Genomic DNA, 24204 nt, shown 5'->3' with positions numbered 1-24204 from the left:
ATAATATTTCTTTCTTTTATGATTGTTTGGTAATTTACTGATCTGAATAGAATTTCGACATTAACGGTTGTCCGGGACACGTGCGTGTGTTTTTTAAGGGACAAGTGAAAGAGAATTGTAGCCTACTTGCCCAACCGGACAAATGCCCTGATTAAAACAATTTTCAATATCAAAAAAATTAAATAAGAAATAACGTAGGCCTACTCGGTTAGGCTACTAACGTAACCTTAGTTCCCTGAGAGTAGGGAAAGAGTATAGGGAGTACAAATTAGGGAAAGAAATGCCCTTTATAAAGCTAAAAAAATTATTCTGATAAGAGTGTTTTCCAACAGTGATGTAATGAAACATTGACAATTTAAGTTTGATGCACAGAGTTAATGCTCAACTGCAAAAATATGTTCTGAAACACTAAAAGTTAAGTAAATGAAATTATAGTATTATATGAAATAAATAAATGAAAATATGTATATTATTACGTTTTTTTTTTTTTTTGGGGGGACCCCCCAAGAGCTTTGACACAATTCGAACACTGGGTGTCATGTCAGTGTCCGTGTGTCGCGATGTCAGTGGCACATGCCAATAATGTCAGTGACACATGCCACTATCCACTGGCACATGCCAATGAAGACCGGATGTGCCACCGGATGTGCCAATGCGCATAGTGACATGTGCCATTCATTGGCTTCTGTGCGTCAGATGCCATGTCACTTAATGTTAAAACTGCTACTGACACTAGACATAACCCCTAAAACACCCAGCTGATCATCACCATGTGATTTCCACTTAGATTGCCCATAAATGAGCTGTGTAATGTTGGCTAAGTTAACTAACTTAGCTATGGCAACGGACATTTGTTCAAAGGTAAACAACTTTTCCGCTCCAGTAACCTTATATGCGTTTACTACACACCCACCAACTAACAAAATACGCTATAAGCTGTGAACCAAAGTGATATATTAAATTATTTTACCACTTGGTGTTCTGGTAAAAGGTGAACTGGTGAGGGAAAACACCATGGTGTCATTACATTTGCAGAGCAAGGTCAATGTGCTGCTTACAAGAATTAAAACACAACATCCTTCATTTATAATTACAAATTAAAAAGAAAAACTCACCTTCCACGGATATTTTGTGTTTTTCAGCACGAATTCGCGTACTGACTCCTGCTGGCAGCTGCACTAACTCAAAATGGCGAAAACTTCTCTCTGTGTTTCGCGGTATTTGCTCTGTATATATTTGCTCTTCTCTCTCATTGACCACGATTCACGCTTGGAACCTCAACAGAGGTGGTACCATTTAAAGCGAGCCGAAGCGAGCTGTACCGTACCGTACAGTGGAAAAGCGGCACAAAGTGAGCCATAAAGTGCCAAAGCATGCCGTACCGAACCAAACCGTGCCGTACCGTACCATGCAGTGGAAAAGCGCCATATTATTGTTTGTGTAACCCGGTCTGTTGTGGCCCTTCACGTAATTGGCATATCATGGCCCTCAGCATAGCACGACCCATCATGGCCCTACACATTAAACGCATCACACTGCCTATCAGGGCCCTACACATCACACAGCCTATTGGGGCCCAACATAGCACATGGCCTATCGGGGCCCAACACATCACAAAGCCTGTCGGGGCCCTACACATCACGCACATCACACGGCCTATTGGGGCCTTTAACATCACACAGCATACACAAAGAAATAAAGAAAAAATGCTCTCTTTTAGCCTGTGTATTTGTTTGAACTGGGGTAGACAAAATCAGTAAAATGATATTGCAGCCAAAACTTAATAAACCTTTTAATAACCACCATACTCCAGATACAAAGTCATCTTTTTGTTATAGCATTCCCACAGTCAGGTTGTAAATCATTCATTTGGCATTAAATGCTTACAGAGCTGAAACCAATGAGTCATACATTCCGCAGAACACTTTCTTCTTTCAACAGACGTCACTTTGCACAACTGAATTTCAAATTCATAGAGACAACTTGATCAATATTTGCTTATGAGGCAAAATGCCAAAAATATCTTGTTTGACATAAAAAAAAAAAAAAACCAGATATACAGTTGTCTTAAATATCTAAGTCTGCAATGCAGTAACAGCACGCATTAATACTGTAATTTTATTTTGTTTTGTATATTGTACATTGTATAAAATATTATGATACTGCATGCCGTTCTCATGGCAGAGTTTACAGGAATTGGTTTGGTTTCTTCTTTATCAGCCTCTTCTTTTTTACACTTGTCTGGGCAGGAGAGTTGCCGATTTGGTTGACAGAATTACATGCATTTCTTTCACTTCTGTGTCTGTTTGGCTGGGAATTTGAGCTGGTGAAATTTATGTGGGAGAGTATTACATTGGAGGGTATTCATCATTCATCTGTATATGAAAGCTTCTCTTTCACTATTTAAGTATTTACGTAATATAGTAACAGCAACCTTGTTTCATTGCAACAGGAAATACTGTATGAGACTTTATAAATATACAATATAGACAATATGTACGCTTCAAAAAAGTACAATGACTACACCCTAAACTATGCGCACTGATTTGTAAACCACAAGATACAGTTAAAACAGCTGCCAGATGAACTAATTAGATTATGTGTGTGAAAAGATAATATGTGTGATCTGTGTGAATCACAGTTCATGAAGGGTGTGGAGACTTGACTGTAACTGACTTGATCTTCTTGACTTGAACAGCTGAAGAAAAAAGAAAAATGTCAATGGATTATAGAAGAGTAGAGTTTAAATGTTTCAATTCACAATTAGAAAACAAGTGTCTTCCATTTCAACGTTTATACAATTTGTTTTGGTGTATAGGTTTATTTAAATTGATACAACAATATGTAATCTGGATTACGTAATCAGATTCCAAAAATTATATTGGCTACTTGTAATTTTGCGTTACATTTTAAAATACTCATAATCAGACCACAGTACATTTTTATTGATTACATGATTACTTAACATTCACAAAATGACAATAAATTATTCTTAATTCACTGATTCTCCCTAATTCTGTCACAGCTATGCTCATTCTAGTTTCATTTTCATTCTGCTTTGCCCCCGTTTGCCTGTGTTCTCATTAGTCTTCAAGTTACTCATTTCAATCTCGTTTGTTACTATGGTTACTCATAGTATATATTGGTCTGTGTTTCTGTTCCCTTTGTCACTTCTCGTTAACGTTTGTGCTGAGTTTGGTTATGTTTTCCTTCTGTTAATAAAGTCTGTTTACATTAATCTTCTTCATCTGTTCCTGCATACACCACGCTTTGCTAAACTGTTGTAACTAAAAGTAATCTAAAAGTAATCAAAAAGTAATCAGATTATATTACCTGAAATGTGTAATATAATAGAATTTGTATTCAGTAATGTACTACAATATATGCTCACTAATTTCCTTACTTCCATTTAACTAATATAATATAATATAATATAATATAATATAATATAATATAATATAATATAATATAATATAATATAATATAATATAATATAATATAATATAATATCCAGGCAGGGTATAGCTATTTAACAAATATAAATAGATATGAAATATTTATTGGTTTGTGAAACATTAACTTCTACTTTCTCGACAGTATATTTACTTGCCTAAAGCCCAGTGTGTTTTAACACTTATTCACTTTTACAGCCAAAATCAGGTTAAAAACAATCCATAAAAAAATATGCGCTTGTACAAATAGAGTTATACGATCTGTTAGGGGCACATAAAATGCAGCTTCCAAAAGTTGTTGTGTCATTTGCAACCTACCTAAGCCAATCACATGGATAAATGTGGACAGAGTACACCGGGATACTCCAGCGATGTTAAAAAAACCCCTTAAAAAATGCAACCAAAAAAGTGAAGGGATCACTGCAGGGGATATGGAGGAAGAAGATACTATAAAGTTATAAGAAAACTGTTTTAGGAATGCTTCCCAAGTCTCAAATCAATATTTTGAAACCCAAATATGTGTTAATGAGTAATGGCAACATCTTGACACTTATCAGCAAAACCATTAGGCCAGTGAATTACTGCACTGTACCTACAGTAAAGTAATAAAAGGTAAATCCAAGTATGCAAGAGTTATGTGGAATTACACTTGAGGCTAGCATGCCTTTCAGAGACAACTATGTGAATTTTTCTTCTGAAGTGTGAATGCCAAAACAAACATGACTTACCCCTCAGATACTTGAGGAAGTGTTGAACCTTGCACAATTATCCTCCTAAGACCTGAGTTGTGGTTTGCCGTGCATTTTAGATTTCTTCTAGCTTTTTGGGGTTAGGAGGGACCAATACATATAATAACCAGATATTATCTTTGAACATGAAGCACTTTTTGAAAAAAATGATGTCCATATATGTGGACACTGGGTCTGTATTCACAGAAAACAATCAAGACACCATTGTGTAACAAAGTGCAAATCTCTTTTATTTACAGCCTGTAGCATTGGAGCAGTATACAATCAATTTAATTAAATCTTGATCAATATACTGCTCCAGTGGGGTCCAGCCTTCTCTGTCCTGACAGGTCTGAACGACAAGTTTCAGCACGGAGACGTTTACGTCCCCGGCTGGCCTGTGGAATGGGGTCTTCATCCCCACTACTCTCCTCCTCGCTGGGACGAGTGCGCTCGAGTGAGTGAGTCAGTGTGCGTCACGAAGCTCAGTGCAACTACAAATTTTCATTTTTTTGCTAACATTCTTATACAGTTTCAACGAAGCTAAGTCCCATTGTCCACATATGTGGACATCAAATTTAGCAGCATAGTAAATCTTTACTGTTACAAAAGTTTGTCAAAATGTGCATGCCATTTTAATCATACAACACTATTATGCATAACTTAACAAGAATCAACAATGAAATGTTATTACATTTTTTACCTTGTGGACGTTTTGGTCTGGTGTGGCTGCGTGACATGTCGCCTGTGTTCTCCGCCATCTTGACATTATTTATGTTAAAGGTTGTATCAGTGATTTCAGGCCCACCGACAGGGGCAGGGTGTTGTGAGGTTTTGTGCTCGTGCACGGCTGCACGCGAAGTCGGAGCTGAAGAAGAAGCTGGCTCAAAACCTCACAACACCCTCCCCCTGTCGGTGATTGGTTGGAACACTATTTGTTTTGGTTTTGAGTGGTTGGTGAAACCAATTGTTTTTGTGTGCAGATTTCAGAGCCTAGGCTGCCTACAGAGACGCGTTTTTTTGACGGCATGCTTATGGGGCGGGCAGCTAGCGGATCGTTAGGAAAGATTAGATGAATGTGATTAAAAAAATTTGGGCCTGAAATCACTGATACAACCTTTAAGTTTTTTTTTTCTCCTGACACCACCAGATGGCAGTGTAAGTGTCCGCGTTTGTGAAGAACATGTTCCAGTTACACAGAATTAAGTATTATGCTGCACACAACCAAAAATGTGATTTTTTGTGACACCAGGTCCTAGGAGGTTAAAGGTGGAATTTGAAAACTGGATACAGTATAAATCTCAACAGCTTCTTTCCAACACCACCTTTCCAGTCCACCTTGATGGTTTTTTATTTTATTTTATTTTATTTTTATGTTTTTTATTTTATTTAGAAATATCACATTAGGCCTACAGGTGTGAAATTGTATTGATTCAAGGTCAATTGCTGTATCATTTGTTTATGCACTGTCAGAAACTTACCAAAACTTTCGTTTTAGTACTTTAGATATAAAGATGCTCAAGTCCAGTTGCAGGAACTTGCAGTCATTCAAAACTGAGTGGATGGGCCAACGCTGTCCTTCAGTCCCGTCATCATCAGGCTCTTGTCTGGTTTCACTGCACTCATGCTAAAAGTTGCCTGCAAATAGGCCAAATAGGATGAGTAGTGAGTTAGTATATTTAAGAGCATAAGACAGACTATTATAAACACCAACCATTTGCAGTTCATTATACTTGAGTTGAGGCTCCTGTTGACACTTGAAAGGAAATAGATTAACATGTTGGCTGGAAGTCTTAAATTTTCGCATACATAAAGTGTTTGGTGGTCTGGCTACCAAGTACCAAAAGCTGAAAGAATCCTCTGTGCTTATGTAACTAAGGATTATGGTGCTTTTTAAATTTGGGTTGAAAAGGTTTCAGTGCTGTCAACTTTTTGGTACCTCAAATGTTTTTTTTCCCCCCAGCTTTTCAAATTAAAGCTTTGCATTAACAAATGGCTAGTTCACATACTTTTAATAATATATCATTGTTGTCTTCAGGTTAGAGACCGAGAGGACTTGTAAAGAGGATAAATCTGACAGCATCTAACATGCCAAACAATGCTGAACATTTTTCTTTTATGAATATTATTACTGAGCAGCCATCAAAAAGATAATAATCCTAATAAAACAAATCTCTGATCTACCTGTGCTTTTTGGTATTGCAATCGAGTAAATTAACATTCCAATACTTTCAAGTGATATTAACTGGTAAATAAGTCCATATCTAATTTTATCAGAGTAAGAAAACTGAAAAAGGTGAAACAGGACACTGTATGTGTACAGTGTACATATTTTTCTCTGTACGTTTCCACCCATGGTGCCGCCATTTGGTTTTCAACAGTGTAACCAGTTCTAACGCAATGGCAAAAGTTCGAGCAAAGCATGCAAACTGTTCTGTCGTTGCAAAAATGTCACATCTGTCTTAAAGACCTCAGGGAACTGTGCTGTCAACTTGTGTAAAAGTTAAACATGATGGTACATGCAAGTCGATGATGAATCAACGTAACTCCACAACAACTACATAAATGTATCCACTAACCATTCAGAAACGTCCAGGTGCGTCTAAAAGTTGAAACCTTTTCCTGAGTCTCGCTCTGTGAGGCTGCACTTTGCTACTGGTTATTTCTGAGATTTTGGATGAATGAGATTATTCGCGTGTTTTGTTGTTGTTTCCGAAAGGATCGACCTTGAGGGGTGAAGCAGCTCATTTGCATTTAAGGGGACACACACAAAACGGCACGTTTCTGCTCACACCCAAAAAGTGTCCAACTTAAAGCTACAATATGTCATTCTTTTCGCCGCTAGGGGTCGCTAACCTCTTACAATAACAAAGGCGGAGGTTGATGACGCAGTGATAAGTGGAATTATGGGACTTGCCGATATGCTGGTGGATCTAATAATGTTTATGGATGAGTGAAAACCAGCCTTTATTAATTATTATTGCAGAGATGGGGTTAGGGGCTGGGTCCGTGGGACTGTTTATTGTTAAACAAATCTGCCGTTTTCATTGTTTTGAGATTAAAAAGTTCATATATATTTTTTTCTTTTTTTTTTTAAATGTGACAATTGACTTAATTGACAATTGACTTAATTTGACAATAAAAATACATTGAGACTGTAAAGGATTGCCTTAAGGACATTTTTATGGTGGCTTTTAATCTTGCATCAAATAGTGAACTGCATACTGCATGCAGACTTGTATTTACAAATCACCAGCAGTAATATTGTGCTAGTACTACTAGTATTGAACTACAAGAAGCAAGACAGTTGCAAGCCTTTGATTAGAGTTATGTAAAGCTTTTGATGGGGCAGTTAGGTCCTAGAGATGTGGTGACAACGCAGAGGGGGCCCAATTCGATTTTTTTGTCATGGGGCCCAAAATTCACTTTTGGCACTTGCCAAAAAGTGCAATGCATCCTTGAAGAAATCAACTAGCTAGTCATGACTGTTTCCTGAAACCGTATTGTTGCAAATTGGTCGTTCAACCACGTTGGTTAATGATGTCACGCACGTGGTGGAGTAATACCTTCTTTTAACGAAACTGTTGAGTTCGAATTATGGCTAGATGTTTTGATATACATTATAGACATGGCATTTGAGGACTATTTCTAATTTTTCTCAGTTATTTTGCTTTATTTCCAGATTAATTCATAGGCTCGTTCTTACGTAGTCGAGCACGTACAAACATACGCAGTCTTCAAAAACGGTGCCTAAATCTCGTGACAAAAATAAGGTAAACCCTCAAGATAAGGATTTATTAAGTCCACATGTCATGCAAACTAGAAACTGTTTCTAACCACAGGTGGAACTGTCGTTCCAACCACACAATTTTGCGATGCTGTTTGCAAATGTTCGTTGGAACGATGGTTTCAGGAAACACGGACTCGTTGAACTATGCTGATAACGACGGAACTTGCGAACATAGTTGGCCAACGACGCTTTTGAGAAACGCACCCCTGGTCAGTTTATTTGACGAATTAAACTTGTGAGGTAATGCAGCAGCGCTGTTTCATTTGGTCTAACCAGTGACGTGCGGTGATGTCTTAAAGAGGCTAGGCACTGAGTTATGAAAGATTACCTGATTTATTGTTTAAAGGCTAATAATAACAGTAAACATTACGCACAAGCGCGGCATATCAAGAAATGTACAAATCAGGATGTATATCGCGTGTATTCTCTCAGTCTCTCTCTCTCTCTCTCTCTCTCTCACACACACACACACACACACATACACGCACGTCGCACACACACAAGCGCGGCACAGGCACACACCGCGAGTAACAGTAGTTTATGTCCACTCCACTCCAGCATTAGAATGCAACCATTCTTAATCCTTATTGTTGCACAGCGGCCAAAAGTAAAAGTAAAATCACACACCGCTCAATTGAATATGAAGTCAAATGGCTTGCATTAATTCAACCATATTTATCAATTCAATATTAAGCCCAAAATAGTTTTTGACTCACCAATCGGTAGATTATTTGTAGCCTACATCAAATTCATCCGCCGCCATTTCCTCATGAAGACGTCGATCGCAGCTTTGTAAAACTCATCTTTACGGGCCTTCACATTGCACAGTCTCTGGCTCTCAATTTAAAACATTTAACTCTCTGATGACAGCCTTTTAACTCCGGTGCTGTCATTTTGGCTTTGAATTTGCCGCGGGGATTAGGCATGTAGGCTATCTGTGGTGTGTAACGTTAATGACGTTAGCTGCGCAAATGTCCAGTAATATCTTGATTTTAATTGGTCCATGTCTGATATGTTACGGAGATGTTACGGGCATACCATATTTACGTCCAAAGGCACAGCAGAGTTGTGCTTTTTGACGTACATGTTAAAGAATACAGGATCGAAGTGCGCATGCGCAACATGGGTTTTTCGCTTGCCGTCTGCAATGAATGGACAGTAAAAGCACTGCTTATTCTACGATTTGTTTTTTATTTGATTATGCGTAACTGCTACATTTGTCATCATAACGTCTAAATAATTGGAATAACACACATATTGCATATATAAATCACAAGAATAAACAGTAAAAATACAAATACAAGTTTATTATTTAATAAACCATTTTATGTTTTAATTTTGGCAGGGTAGGCAGTGCCTAGTTTGCCTACCCAGACCGCACGTCACTGGGTCTAACGTTACACTATCATTCATACTAAACAGCATGTGATCGTGTTGGGAGATATAATGTTATTATATGTAGCCTACTAGTTTGTTTGCTTTATGAGACAAGCAGTAAGCTAGATAAACATTATAATAACATAATGATCATATTCTAACATTTCATCATGTTAAGCTATATAACATTGATTTGTTTTATGTACATTTGCTCTCCTGTCTAATAAAGTAGGCTACGTGCAAAAGCGGCCCTGTCAATTCGTGACTTGTGAAGCTCTGTCAAGTGTCAAGTCCAAGCTCTCGGCATCTCGAAAACGCCACGCTGATATTGATCTTCATTTTAGTTCTCCTTTTAACCCAAAGTCTGCTTGCCATGGTCCATAATGTTTGAACGAAACAAGAGCAGCGTGCCGCTAGACGTTATGCACTATAGAATTTACAAATTCTTGGAAACATTTAGGATAATGGAAGTACACAATTGAAAGAAATATATAACACTGTGCAAGTGGTTTTGTATATTTTGATACAAAATTCTTACATATTGCACATTTAACATTCTGTAAAACATTATCTGTGGGGTATTTTGAGCTGAAATTTCACAGACACATTCTGGGGACAACATAGATTTATTTTATATCTTGTGAAAAGGGGCATAATGTCACCTTTAAATAATATGATATTGGATACATCTCTAAATTATCGACATGATAAAAATTGCACTCCCATATTCAATATGCAGATATCTTCCTGTACTGTATACAATCTCAACTCATATTTTATTGCTTTTTTTGAGTTTTACTTACTCCTGAAAGTTTAGGTTTTTTTTAGTTTTTTTGTCAAGTCAAATACATCAGTTAGATAAACACAGTTAATTAAGTTTAGTTGACTACAATAATTTTGTTTGTTTTTTAAATAACCATTTTTACAGACATACACAGTTTTTACCATCTTCAAATTTGAGATGTCCTATTTGATTTGTTTGTTTATTTTGCTAGCAGTCTAAAAAGAAGCAGCATTGTTTCTGTGAATGTGGATGAATAGTTGTTCTGTGAATCATATCCTTTTATAAAAGCATGTACAATCATGTCTGATAAGTCATCCAGGTACCCAAGTGATAGCAGACAGCTTGTGATGGATGTTATTAATTATGCGGCATTTTTGTTTCCCACTTATGAGGTTCACATTTGCTTGCACATGAGACACTTACCAGATACTGTACCCCTGTTTGTGATCTATTGTTCTCATATTTTTCAAATGCTTATTAGAAAATCTAATTTTAATGCCAGAAAGTCATGGAAGATCATTCATGTTTATCTATCTGTTCTTAAAATATGTTTTACAGAACTTAGTTGATCTTTATGTTTTTTAAATTACTGTTACCACTGGCTTACAGCTGCATTTAATAAGCTTTGGTATCCTCTAAAAAAAAAAAAAAAACACGTCTGCCGGGCCACCTTGGAGGTTTCCATGGAAAGACAGCAAGAGGGCAAAGTTTTTTCAGAAAAGGGAGTGGTGCAGGGAAAGAAATTTGTTTTCATAACACCATTGAAGGCATGGAAAAGGTCTGAATAGGCCTATCAGCATCAACAGCTCTACTGTAGCCCATGTCCTTTTCTTGTTTATCTTTTTATTTATGCTATTTTGTTGTGGTTTGTGTGTGTGCCTCTGTGTTTTATTGCTGTTGTTCTTATTTAGTCAATACTTATTTAGTCAATACTTCAAAGTATTCTGATTGTATTTTTAGTTCTTCTATGCAGAAAACATTATTAGAAGCACTATATACTTTAAATAATGGTGACTGGACTTGTTTGAGATTTCACTGCCAAATGGGACGGCATTCAACAAAACACACAAAGAGCCAACTTTCGTTTAGTCAGTTAGGGTACAAATTCTCACTAACCATTGCAACAACAGGCCACTTGAGCAATTTCTTAATAATAATAATAACAATAATAATTAATATATCTTACAATTACCACCAGAAAATTGAAAAAAACATATAAATATTGTCAGTATTTGACAGGTTAGCATATTACATTTGTTTAAAAATGTACTCTGTGTTTTGATTCTGTCAAACGTCTTTTATAATTGGTGACAAGTTTTTTGCACATTTCCACTGAGATTTTAGACACGCCTCATTTGCATTGGTTGGAAGGCTTCCTTGCCATCACTCTGGTCTTTAGTTTTCTCCACAAATTCACAAATGAACTGGTTTGGCCACTCCAAAACATTGATATTTGTTCCCTGACTACCATTTCTTGGCCACTTTTGCTGTGTAATTTGGATGGAAGTGAACTTGTTGGAGGATCCACTGCGTCCCCAGGCCAAGTTTTTCTGTTTTTGTGAAGTCATTTACTATTACATGGCTGCCTGGCGCATTGGCTGAAAAACACCCCCAAAGCATTATGTTTCCACCACCATGAAGTTCTTGGGGTTGAATGCTTCTCTTTTTCCCAAACAAAACCCACTAAACAGACCACACAATCGATGACCAGCTTTTCTGTGCCTGTCTTGAAGAAGTGGAGTCCTCCTTGGTCATTGTCCATGGAGGCCAGTCTTGTGCAGTGTCCGCTGGAGTGTCTGCCTTAAAATGTTGGCGCCAACATGTCTCAGATTATTCAGAATGGCTTTGCTGGTGAGCCCTAGATTCTTCTTAGCCTCCCGCACTACCAGTCTTGCTAGGGCAGGGGTCACTTTTGTCTTCTTACAAGTTCCAGATATTTTACTGGGTGAAACTCATATCTAATAATGCTTCACACAGTGGCCACTGGTACTTGAAAACATTTGGAAATACATTTGTATCACCCTTTCTTGTGAGCAGCCACAATGCACAACCAGAGGGCCTCACTAAGCTCCTTTGTTTTAACCATGACTTGCAACTGACCAGAAACTGACTAGCAAAGGTGTATCAGCTGCTGAATTTATAGTTGATTAGAATGCGAATGTCTAAAACATGTTAGACATAAAGCACTGGCTGGACAGTAACCTTCTCAAACTGAACAAAGACAAAACAGAACTCATGGTGTTTGCCCCGCTGTCACTTCTTAAAAAGGTTGATGACATCATACTGGATGTGGATGGCTGCTCAATCTCGGCATCTCCTCAAGTACGCAACCTGGGCGTCATCATGGACTCCACTCTCTCCTTCCAACAACACATCAAAAACACTACTAAAATTGCCTTTTACCATCTTAAGAACATCTCCAGACTCCGACAGTGCCTCTCCAACTCTGTAGCTGAGACCCTCATCCACTCCTTCATCACCTCCCGACTTGACTATTGTAACGGTATCCTGTTCGGTCTGCCCAGCAAGGCTACTGACAGACTCCAGTATGTACAGAACTCTGCGGCTAGGATGCTCACCCACACAAAACTTGGACTTCACATTACTCCCATCCTGATGAAGCTTCACTGGCTGCCAATTAAGTCCCGGATCAAATATAAAATCCTCCTCCTGACGTACAAATCTCTCCATGGACTTGCACCCCAGTACCTTACTGATCTACTCCATCCCCACTTAGCCACGGTCCCTGCGGTCCTCTGACAAGGACCTGCTCGCTGTCCCTAAGTCCAGGCTGGAACAAGCTTCCTCATGCCATCCGCTCTGCCTCCTCTCTAATAACCTTTAAAAACCAGCTTAAAACACACCTCTTCACTGAGGCCTTTGGGCTTTAGCTCCCCTGACTTCACACCTCTCTCCTCTTATCCCTCTCCCCTTTCTCTTGTTGTTTGTTAAGCGTCATTGGGTTCTTTGAAAGGCGCTATATAAATTAAAGTTATTATTATTATTATTATTATGTTAGAAGTTACCAGGAACATTTAGAATGGTGCAGACGATTGCATTTCCTGAGAATTTTGTGATAAGATCTGGAATATGAATATTTTTGGGCATGGAACATTGTCCAAAAATACACAAAAAACAGCTAATATTTTTCATTAATATCGCTAACACAATGCCTTTTTATCTTTGCCTAGTTTCTTGTGTTATTTCCAGTTAGAATATCCCCATTCATCAAATAAAAATTAACTTTAACTCAAAATTTGGCCTGGTATGAATAATTTTGGGCTTAACTAATTCTTATTAATATGTAGGCCTATATATATTTTTAAAGTGTCATTAATGTTAAATACTAAATCAATTCTATTTTAATTTTTATTTTGACAATTTAGTTGAATAATTGAATAACCGATGACAGACAAAGCAGAATCCCAGTAAAAGAGATTTATCTGAAAAGTAAAATTATTCTAAGACTTGTTCATATTTATAGGGCTATTTATTTTGACCATATTTTAATTAAAGATATGTCATAACAGAAGCACCTTGAAATCAAATTTCATTTATTAGCGAACTTCATATTTTTACCTCAAAATAAAGCCATCTCTGTTGCTCAGGCGACACGTCATTTCCGCATCTGCCCCGAGCCTGCCTCGTCTTTGTTGCTGGCTGCAAATGGCCTTAATTGATTATGCCTGTGGAAAAGCCAACAGCAGTTTAAGCAGAGAAGCCGAAAATGAAAAGAAGAAGAAGAAGAAGAAGAAGAAAAAGAGAGATGAATCCCGTGCACCACTTTCAGGTAGGCCTTTTCACAAACATGTGAAACACATTTGGGCTATTAAAGTTAATGGGGATATATTAATTAAACGTCGTTAACCACCAACGCATTCCTGGTTTGATACTAATGCAACTTGTCATATCATTTCAATTATTCGAGTGCTCGATAAAAAAAAGAAAAAGAAAAAGAAACATGTTCCCGCCCAGCTCACAAGGCACGAATTAATTGATTTTTATGTGTAATCTGATGCACAAATAAATGCATCCTGTTCATTTGTACTCGAAAACAAGCAACATTTTGCATTATTTGGTAGAGTACAAATGAAAATGGATAAATTATGCATTTAATTATGTATAAAATTAGATTGTACATTTCTGGCATTTGTTTTATGTGTTGCAGCCTTTAGGCTATCATATTCAAATTGTTGCACGTGACATGGGAATTCAAAAGAGAACATATTTTTTATTGAATGTTAAACATTCAGTGTTTAATTTTTCAGTTGGAAGTTTTTGAAACAGGAACATTGAAACTTACAGTTGTAAGAAAACAAAATGGTCAAATTCAATCAATATCAGGCTACTTGATCTATTCCACCACGACCTCAGTTACAATTAAGTACAATGAACTGTATTCAGTTGTGTTGTATAGGCACTAAAACAGTCCAGTATTGTTAAATTAATTTTTTGTCTTTGAATAATGGACATTTCTGTCACAGTGGTGAAGTTGAATTGTGGCCCACCCAATGAATAGTTGGTCATTTTCCAAAAACATATATGAAATAATTGTGATAAAAATGATAAAAATAAATGTCTTATCACACTATAACTTTATTTATTTAATTAAAAGAATGATTAAATGTACAGTAGTTTTATGGTCAATTACAGGCGGTTTTCAGGCAATATACTCTATAATACTGCAGAAGTAATATCGCTAGTGTCAGAGTAATATTGCAGAAGGTCAAAGGTAAGTACAAACATTTATAGTGTAAAAAAATAGTAAAAAGATTCTAAACATTAATTCATATTGTCGCTGTCATGCAGAAACCTTGTATCTCCAAATTTCGTCATTTTTATTTATTTATTTCATAAATCATTACTATTGGTCACTCTTTTTTGTATGTCTGTTGGTTGTGCAAATATTTAAAGGGGTCATGACCTGAGAATTCAAACTTCCCTTGATCTTTTGACAGTAAGAGGACGTTATACTATACAAATATCCTGTAAGTTTCACAATCACAACTCAAAACTTCCTTGTTATTTCAAAAACAGCTTTTATTGAAACCAAGGCCATAAAACGACAGGATCTGAAAAATGTGGAATTATGACATAATTTCTGACCACCTTTGCAGAAGAAGATCTACGTCTACATCAACATGCCTTTGGCACCGTCCACTGCATACTAATGAAATTTGATACTCCCTGTTCCATGAGAACTTTTGTCTTGCCCCACACGCAGTAATAAGACTCTTGACCTTTGCTATGGGTTTATTAGAGGGGTGGTATAATGCTAGCCTGGAAATCCAGACCTAAATCTGAAAGATTAATGGTCTGGCATCGACTAATGAAAATCGGCCAGCTCAAAGGGGCGGCACCAAGCATGCATTTGAAAATCTCACAATTAGATAACACTACAACCAATCACAACAAGCCTCATATGCTTAGCTACCAGCGGAGCTAACTGGTAGATTAGACTCTTGCCGTATCCGAAAAAACGCCCTTCTGGCAAAGGAACGATTCGAGCCCCGCCTCTGTTCCTCTTTTAGATAAAAAGCCAAGTCTAACTCGCTCATTGTAGCGGCCAAAGCCGTTTCAAACAACTGGTGTTCATCCATACCATAGCCATCTTGCAATGTTTACTAATGACTTCGACGTCACAGCGCTGTCGTCATCTGTTTAGCTCGCCTCTGGCCCGCCTATATCAGATAACCCGATGTGATTGGTGCAGCTCGGATACAAGGGCATATTTAACGAGCATCATTACTCGACGCCAGAGTAAACTCGCTGAGCAAATTCAACTTGTGCTCTCGCGAGAACTCGTCGTATAATGCCTATGAATAGGCTTGTTTGAGATGCGCCTAGCCTCGCGAGAAATGTATGCGAGAGTAGGCGGCTGCAGTGAAGGGAGGAGTGAAAAAAGCGCAGGCAAGACTTCTCGCAGTGGATCTGACACCTGCTGTGAGATCAAACATGGATATTGCGGGATTCACGCTCGTGCACAGTGTTGCTAATAAACTGGATGTAATTTTTTGACATACGTCAGCATGACATCAGAGCAAGGCGGACCGCACTAGGACACATTTCTAACCGGCATGCATCTCGCGGTGATCACCGGTGAGCGGTTCTGCGCAGATTTTGCTCATCTTAAACAAGCCTAATGCCTATTCTTTTACTTACGCTTCCAGTTTTGGCACGATTCTCTCACTCATTGAGTTTTGCGGAGGAGGGCGGGTCCCCCTTCATGTAGCCAATCAAATGAGCTTCTCGCTGACTCTCAATTTACTCTTATCTGATTGGTTCAATAAACACGCCAGTCACCAGAACACATCTTTATCTTCATTTGGCTCAGAAATGTTCTCGTTGCCGAAATGGTACTTTTAATGCACCAGTGGCGGCTGCTGGTCTTTCAAAGAGGGGAAGCTCATTTTCGGCCTACATCATACAAATTGTCCATTTATACGTAATTTCTGCTCTATTTTCCTTTTCAATAAAATGCTCTGTGACCCTGTCGTACAACTATAGGCGTCTTTTCCAGTGACTTGACCAGTGTCCAGCAGAGTTAGGTATAATTGTATAAATGTAATAATAAAATAAAGGTATAAATAATAATATAATAAAGTATAATAATAATACTAATAATATTTTTGGAAAATTGGCTAGCAATTTCGACAAGCAAATACCAAGAAATAGGTTGCAGCAGTTTGTCTTTCTACTACACTTGAAAAATCCGCGATGGGACTGAGCTCGATTAGCTTCAGCATCAGCGACTTTTTATTGTATGAAATCGCTGTCAATCAAAAGGAGATGCAGACAGACCCTCCAATCATTACGCAGAAGCCCGGAGTCCAAGCCAGCCCACTCCTCATTCACCCCCAGAGACATAATCGCAGCATTTATCCAATGACCGTCTAGTTTCGAAGCACTGAAAAAAACGGCCTGTTGGGGCCGAATTGAAGCCCCATTGAAGTCAATGGACGCTAGGCTTCAACAGGGAAATGCTCTGTGACGCTACGTGAATGTATGAGAAGGAAATCGAGTCAGCCGACCTGCTATATGTAACTGATTCTGAACGAACTCGTCTTTTGAGATGAACGTGTTCTAACGCATTTTTAGTCAATAAAATGTTAACACAATAGTACATATTTGACCATTCATTTTTTGACATTATAGGGGAAGCCGAGCTTCCCTTGCAGTCTTAAAGGGGACATATCATGCCAAATGCACTTTTTTAGCCCTTAAATGCATTTTGTTGTATGTACACTTTCACCCATATTACCTTCATAAATGCCCCTTATTACAAAATGTCAAAGAAGTTTCTGTTGTCCCCAGAGTGTGTATGTGAAGTTTTAGCTCAAAATACCCCTCAGATAATTTTGTACAGCATGTTAAAGTTGTCCCTTTTTGAGGGTCAGTAAAAACGTGTTGTTTCGTGTGTCCCTTTAAATGCAAAAGAAGCTGCTGTTCCCAGCACAGAGGGCGGAGCTTCAAGAGCTTGTGTGTGTGTCAGCAGCTCCGATTACCTCACACAGACAAGCACTTAAATGTCAGAAACTGTTCTGCCTTTAATGTTTAAACTGGAGTTGGACAATGATGGAGAGACTCAAGAAGAAGTGACAACATGTAGAATGCAACAGGACGTTTCTGAATGGTTAGTTGATGAATTTATGTTGCTGATGTGGAGTTAACTATCTTCAAGTCATTGATTAGCATATTCTGTCATGATAATCTATAAATCGCTCATGTGGGAACTGTTGTAAGACGCATACAGAGTGACATGCTATTGCATTTGTGTTACATACTGTATTGCATGTGAAAAGACGGATGTGACAGCTTGAGCAGACTTACAAATGTGCTGTACTGCAACAACTCTTCCTCTTCTCAACATGGACCGATGTTCCCGGGGGTGGGGTTTATGTACATTTCAGAGTTGGTGATGTCACTAACCCTGGAGGAATGTCCTGTCGTCCCTACCAGCCAATTTTTTTAGTCCTTAAAGGTGCTCTAGTCTAAGCAATGTCACATGTTTTTTAGGCCAATTTTTTTTTTGTCACATCCAGCAAACATCTCCTCACTATCCGCTAGCTGCCTGTCCCCTGAATGCACTGTAAAAACACTGGGCTATCTCTGTAGACAGCCCAGACTCTACAAACGGCAAGAAAAACAAACTGGCCCAGCCTTGGCCATGAAACATAAACAGTGTTCCAGCCAATAACCGACAAGAATGATTTGGGGGTGGGGGTTGGGGGGTTAGTGTGCGTGCACATGAAGGGGGGGGGGGGGGGGGGGGGGGGGGGGGGGGGGGGGGTGGAGTGGAGGAGAGGAGAGAGAAGCATGAAGAGGGAAGTTAGCTAGAGGAGAGATGTCCTAACAACGACTAACATTAAAATTGTATCTTCCTGTGAATTTTGATATGGCCGATATGACCAAAGAGACGACATTCTGATGAACAAATAACAAAGAATGGAATGCGAAGTCCCGAATTTACTTCGGAAAAGCATTCAAAAGGTGGCAGAAGGGCTTCCAATCCGACATTCAGGGGCCAGTTCTTCGTACGTTGCTTAAAACATCCGAGATCAAGTTACACATCCAAGATGATATCATCGTGCTAATCATGATCTGGCTAATTAGGTTCTTCGAACACACCTGCCGGATATGATTAGTATCGCTGGATTGAGTTATCTGAGATAATTGCGCGTTCATGCGCTGGTTTAAAAGGGGATATGTATCGATAGTAGAAACATTGATCAGCAACGCTGCTATTGGCTGCTCAGCGTGGCCAAAGAGCGCGCTCAGTTTTTCTCCTCAGCAGAGCAAGAACTAATAGTCGAAGTTTATTCTGAGTTTTAATGTTTAATCAAAACACCAGGGAACACCTCAAAGTCTGCAAAAGCCAGGAGAGAGGGCTGGCAAAAAGTAGCAGACAATTTAAATCCGTTAGAAGTGGCCATGTTAGATGTTTTTATCACTTAATAGCCTATATTTTTGTATTTTAATAATTGCATAATTACTTTGTTCATTGTAATGTCAGAGTCACCACATTAGAACATGGGAACAAATAAAAGTGAAGTACAAAAATATTCTACATAATGGTAATTTTTAGTTATATTATAGTCTCTTTTATAAAAGGCACTGTTAAATAAATGGTTGTCTGTTTATAAAAGCAACCAAGAAAAAGGCAAAAAAAAAATCTTAGTAGCCTACACTGTAAAATAATTTGTGCTGCATTAAATTAAGGCCGTATAGTCATTTCAACTGTTAAATCTTGAGTAATGATGAATTGCTTTGACTTGTGAAAGTCACATGGGTTAGATAATCCCCTCCAGGACAGGTTTGGGAACCACTGGTGTAAAGGAAAGAGCCACTCGCAAATAATCTTAGGGAAATGCAAACAGTTTGTGCTGTAGTTAAAGCCCGACTCCAAGTCGAAAATAAATGTCCGTTTCCAACAAATTAATAATGTAAACGAAATCTCTCGAGTCACGAGAAAAAAAAAAAATATCTCAGAAACTTCCCGTATCAGTTCCGCTTATGAAGCCGCAGTCTAATCCTGTTAACATTAAATAAGCCTGCTCACAAACAGGTTTAAGCTTGCGCACCTGTTGCTATGACAGCAAGTCCAGGATGAGCGTCGAAGAACCAAACAATCCAAGATCATGCCAAATCGCCAACAATCAAATCCAGCTAACTGAGTTAGTGACGTACGAAGAACGGGCCCCAGGTCATACTTCAAACGTCAACAAGAAGTGACGTCACCCTGCATCGCTTAGAGCACCTTTAAAAAACTATTTCTTTAAAAGCAAATATCTTCCTTTGCTTTGAACTTTGAGCGTTGTAACTTTGCAGATTTTGTTTATGCTCAAACAGCAACATTACACACTACCTAAAGTTAGAAAATTGAAATCATAATCAGCCACCCCTTTAAAGAAGCATATTAGTCTGTCGTTTAGCCTTCAGTGGGGTCGGCGGACCATATCACTGTTCTGATTATCCCTGTTTATAAAACTGTTTTTAAAAGAGAAAGATCAAGAGTTTTAGAGTTCAGAGCATTTCGGACTGTACAAATTGGGCTGTCTTTTATGATTCTTGGCCCGTCATGTAGGCTATAGATGAACTCAGTCTCTGATGTTATTAGGATTTATATTTCGTTTTGTGATGATATGCTCATCCCTTGTAAGACTTGTTAAAATATTTCCTTACAAGCCATGGTTCACCAAATCTCTCAAAGCACTTATGAATGAAGGGAAAATACAGGAGCTATCGAATTAGCAGTTAAGGAAGCAAAGTTAAATTACAAAATAAAACTTGAGAAACAACTGAGGAAGGCCCCGATCATACAGAACACGTTTTTCAGGTTTGAAAACGCGAGACGCATTCACTGCCACTTTTTGGTTGACTGAACCGATTTGAACTGAGCAGTGCACTGAGTATTTTGTGTTGCTAGGCAACCACCGAATCAGCTGTCCTGCAAGTCTAATCATGATTATAGTGCGAGCGCTCTAGAATCATTGGTTTGCTGTTAAGTAAACTGCCGTATTAGCTTTTTATTAACTTTATTAAGTTATACAGCTACGGGTAACCTGCGACAGCCACCACAAGTTTCTCCTCCATCATTGCAGTCTCCGGACGTTCCAAACAACTGTAAACTTCCGTCACCACAACGGAAGGCCCCGCCTCTCCATTCATTCGATTGGACAATGGGAAAAACATGAATAACATAATTTATATGTAGGGCTGGGTATCCTTAAAAAAAATTTGATACCGATACTGATACCGATACCTCGATTTCGATACCGGTTCCTGAACGATACTTTTTTCGATACCAATCTTATGAAATCCAAGATTACATAACACATTACCTCAGAAAAACTTTGGTTTTATTTGGAACAAAAAAAAGCACAAAGGAACAAAACATTTTTTATAAAGAGCTCATGCTCACCATAGCTGAATTTGTTTGATCAAAAATACAGTAAAACTTGTAATATTGGGAAATAGTAATACAATTTAAAATCTGTCCTTTTATTTGAATATATTTCAAAATGTAATTTATTCCTGTGATGTCAAAGCTGAATTTTCAAAATCATTACTTCAGTGTCACATGATCCTTCAGAAATATGAAAACAGTTTGCTGCTTAATATTTTGGAAACTGATCATTTTTTTCCATGATTCTTTGATGAATAAAAATTTCAAAAGAACAGCATTTATTTGAAACAGAAATCTTTTGTAACATTACACATGTTTTAAGGTCACTTTTGATCACTTTAATGCATCCTTACTGAAAAAAAAAATCTGACTAACCAACAAATTTTTGAACGGCAGTGTACATTCAGTACGTCATTATTGCAATATCCTCCTGGGACCCAAGAATAGACTTTTGTCCACTGTAGTGGACATTATATTTTAGTGAATTTCTCTGACATCATACATGTCACATGACACACCCTGGGTGTCCTGTAAAGAGCACATTCAGGACTTTTCAGAGATACCAAATGTTTGGAGGTTTCACCATGAAAACAACTTCTCCTTGGTCTTTAAAAATGTCTGACATTAATTTAGTGATCAAATGTAGCCTTCTTATGGAAATATGATAATATATTGTAATTATAATTTAAATTGGACTACTTTTCAAATTGTATTTCATAAAACAACATCTCAGGAAAATGTTATGGGGTTTCAAATAAAAAAATTACTTTCTGTTACAGAACAGGGCGTTGATTTCATACGTGTCCACTGTAGAGGACACCAGGACTTAAATCATGTTTATCAGGCATTCTGGGAGACACAACAAGTGAATATGGAAATAAATTATAGATCAATATTCCTATGAAATATTAGATACTATTATTAAAATGTTGCCAATTATTACTCCAATTATTACACTTCTTTTTTCATTAAATGTTGCTCCAAGAACACATTAATGTGCAAATTAGATACAGTTTATATATACATTGCATTGAATGGGAATATTAATTTATGGACATTTTACCCACATATTGCATAAAGTAAAATGGTGTATCGATTCATTCCGTTATTTCTTTCATAACATAGTTGAGAATCATCTTTATACAAATTTTGGTTGAAAAAATCCTGAAACCCCCAAATTTATTGGTGATTGAAAAAAAATCCCATTGGTTTTGCCTATACATATAATTTCATGTCATTTTATTTTTTAAACAACTTAGTCCTGGTGTCCACTACAGAGGACATAGCATAACGTATGAATAAAATATTGTTTTTCAAAAATGTTTTTTTACCATTTGTTTATTGTGCTCTAAACAGTGTGATGACATGGAAAAAAACTAAATTCAAAAAACTTTTTTTTTCTGGGTCCCAGGAGGTTATAAACACTGTCAGAGTGATCAACAAGGTATCTCTTTATTTACCAGTCGAAGACGGAGCAACTTTCTGCTCATGTTAACTCCATCAAGTGCTTCATCATATTTGTCGTGGTACCGGTCTTTGCAGCAATTATTTTACCGCAAATACTGCATCGCGCGCTGTTGGCATCGAGCCTGGAGAAATGTAGCCACACTTTTGATCGACTTTTCCACATCTTTAGGGCAGGGTCTCTCAAACTCGGTCCTGGAGGGCCACTGTCCAGCACAGTTTAGCTCCAACCCTGATCAAACACACTGTGAGTTTCTAGTGATCCTGAAGACATTGCTTAGCTTGCTCAGGTGTGTTTGATCAGGGTTGGAGCCAAACTGTGCAGGACAGTGGCCCTCCAGGTCCGAGTTTGAGAGACCCTGCTTTAGGGTATTGTGTGTGTGTGTGTGTGTGTGTGTGTGTGTGCGCGCTCGCGTCTCATATGAGTATGTGCGCGGAGAGTTTGTGTGTGCGAGTGTGCGCGTCTCGTGTGTGTGTAGAGTTTGCGTGTATGTGCGTGAGCGACTTTAGGTGTGTCGTTGTGCATTTCATATGTATTTGTTTGAGCATTCAGCACTGCAGTATACATGTATGTGTGACTACTTAGTATATGTGTATGCAAGTGTTTCCATATATGTGTGCGTGAATGAAGTTTGATTTAAGTCTAGACGGCGCCTCATATTAGGGGGTTGGGACGCTTACACACTTCACGTGCATCTATGGGGGTTTGGAGGCATAGGCTACACACTTCACTTCACGTGAGCCAAGTCTCTGGGCGTAAACTATTGTTTTTAGTGCTTATTGGCTCACTGACGTTGACGAGTTAACCCCTTAGGTATCGAAATCTGGTAGCACTACCGAACAAGAAGTCATTTTTCGATACTCAATAGTATCGAGGCAATTCGGTCGGTAGGCCTACCTAAAAAGTATCGAACTCTGTACCCAGCCCTATTTATATGTAGACTCTTGTTTGTTGTTATTTCTTTTATTTGTTTTGTTTTATATGTTGGTGTGTATTTTATGTTTAAGTCTACTACGCCGTATACAAATTGCCCGCAAGGGGTCTTAATACAGTTGAACCTGAACTGGCGCGCGCTAGTGATAGTGACATGAGAATACCCAGCTAACACAAATACGTGACTGTTACGTTACTGCAACGTAATCTGGTGACCAAACTTTCGTCTAGGCGACCGGAAAAGTGAAATTCCTGGATCCGTTGCCACGACGTAACTTTGTAACGTCGCCAGTAAGTAACTGCGATGTCGTGGATCAACAGTCTTGTGTTTGTAACCAGTTGGTCATTCTAGTTTTTAAAGCTTCAATAACTTTTGTAAAAAAAAATTTTTTTTACATATTTGTTCAAACTGTCATTGTCCTATGAGACAGATAATCTGTGAAAAAAATCAAGCTCCTCTGGCTCCTCCCAATACACCGCTCCCAGTCAGAAACAACCAATGAGAGCCAGGAGGAATGTCTTAGCAGTGTCAATCAAACTCGTGTATGTGCTGATCACACCCCTCTCTTGCATAGCGCATACAGTAGGGGTGTTCGGTTCCGTTTTTTTTGGAGTCGACTCCGACTCCCGACTCCTAATTTTGGAGTCGGTGGAATCGACTCCTCGACTCCATTTACTTTGAATTAAAATAGGGTCAGGATTCAGAAGGTGCGTCTCAATATGCTTCCTCGTTTCCTCACTTCTCGCTCGTATGTCCTACGACCCTGAA

At 38.2% G+C, this 24204-nt stretch overlaps 1 long non-coding RNA gene across 2 annotated transcripts in view; it reads right to left on the bottom strand.

Annotated features, from left to right (window-relative positions):
* Positions 1 to 1779: 1779 nt before the first annotated feature.
* The window catches only part of LOC311283836, a 30988-nt gene continuing 8563 nt past the window's right edge, over positions 1780 to 24204 (bottom strand). Inside the window, exons 2-4 of one of the 2 annotated variants that reach the window (XR_014626114.1) lie at positions 13711 to 13817; positions 3771 to 5818; positions 1780 to 2698 (exon numbers count right to left, since the gene is read on the bottom strand). This is a non-coding gene — a long non-coding RNA (uncharacterized lncRNA). Of the gene's footprint in view, positions 5819 to 13710; positions 13818 to 24204 lie in introns of both variants that reach the window. The other variant, XR_014626113.1, reaches the window with a different exon arrangement.

The sequence above is a fragment of the Rutilus rutilus genome (assembly GCF_951802725.1).
Source record: "Rutilus rutilus genome assembly, chromosome: 24".
Taxonomy (NCBI): Eukaryota; Metazoa; Chordata; class Actinopteri; order Cypriniformes; family Leuciscidae; genus Rutilus; species Rutilus rutilus.
Note: the sequence above shows the minus strand (reverse complement) of the source record. Positions and strands in the feature narration are given on the sequence as shown.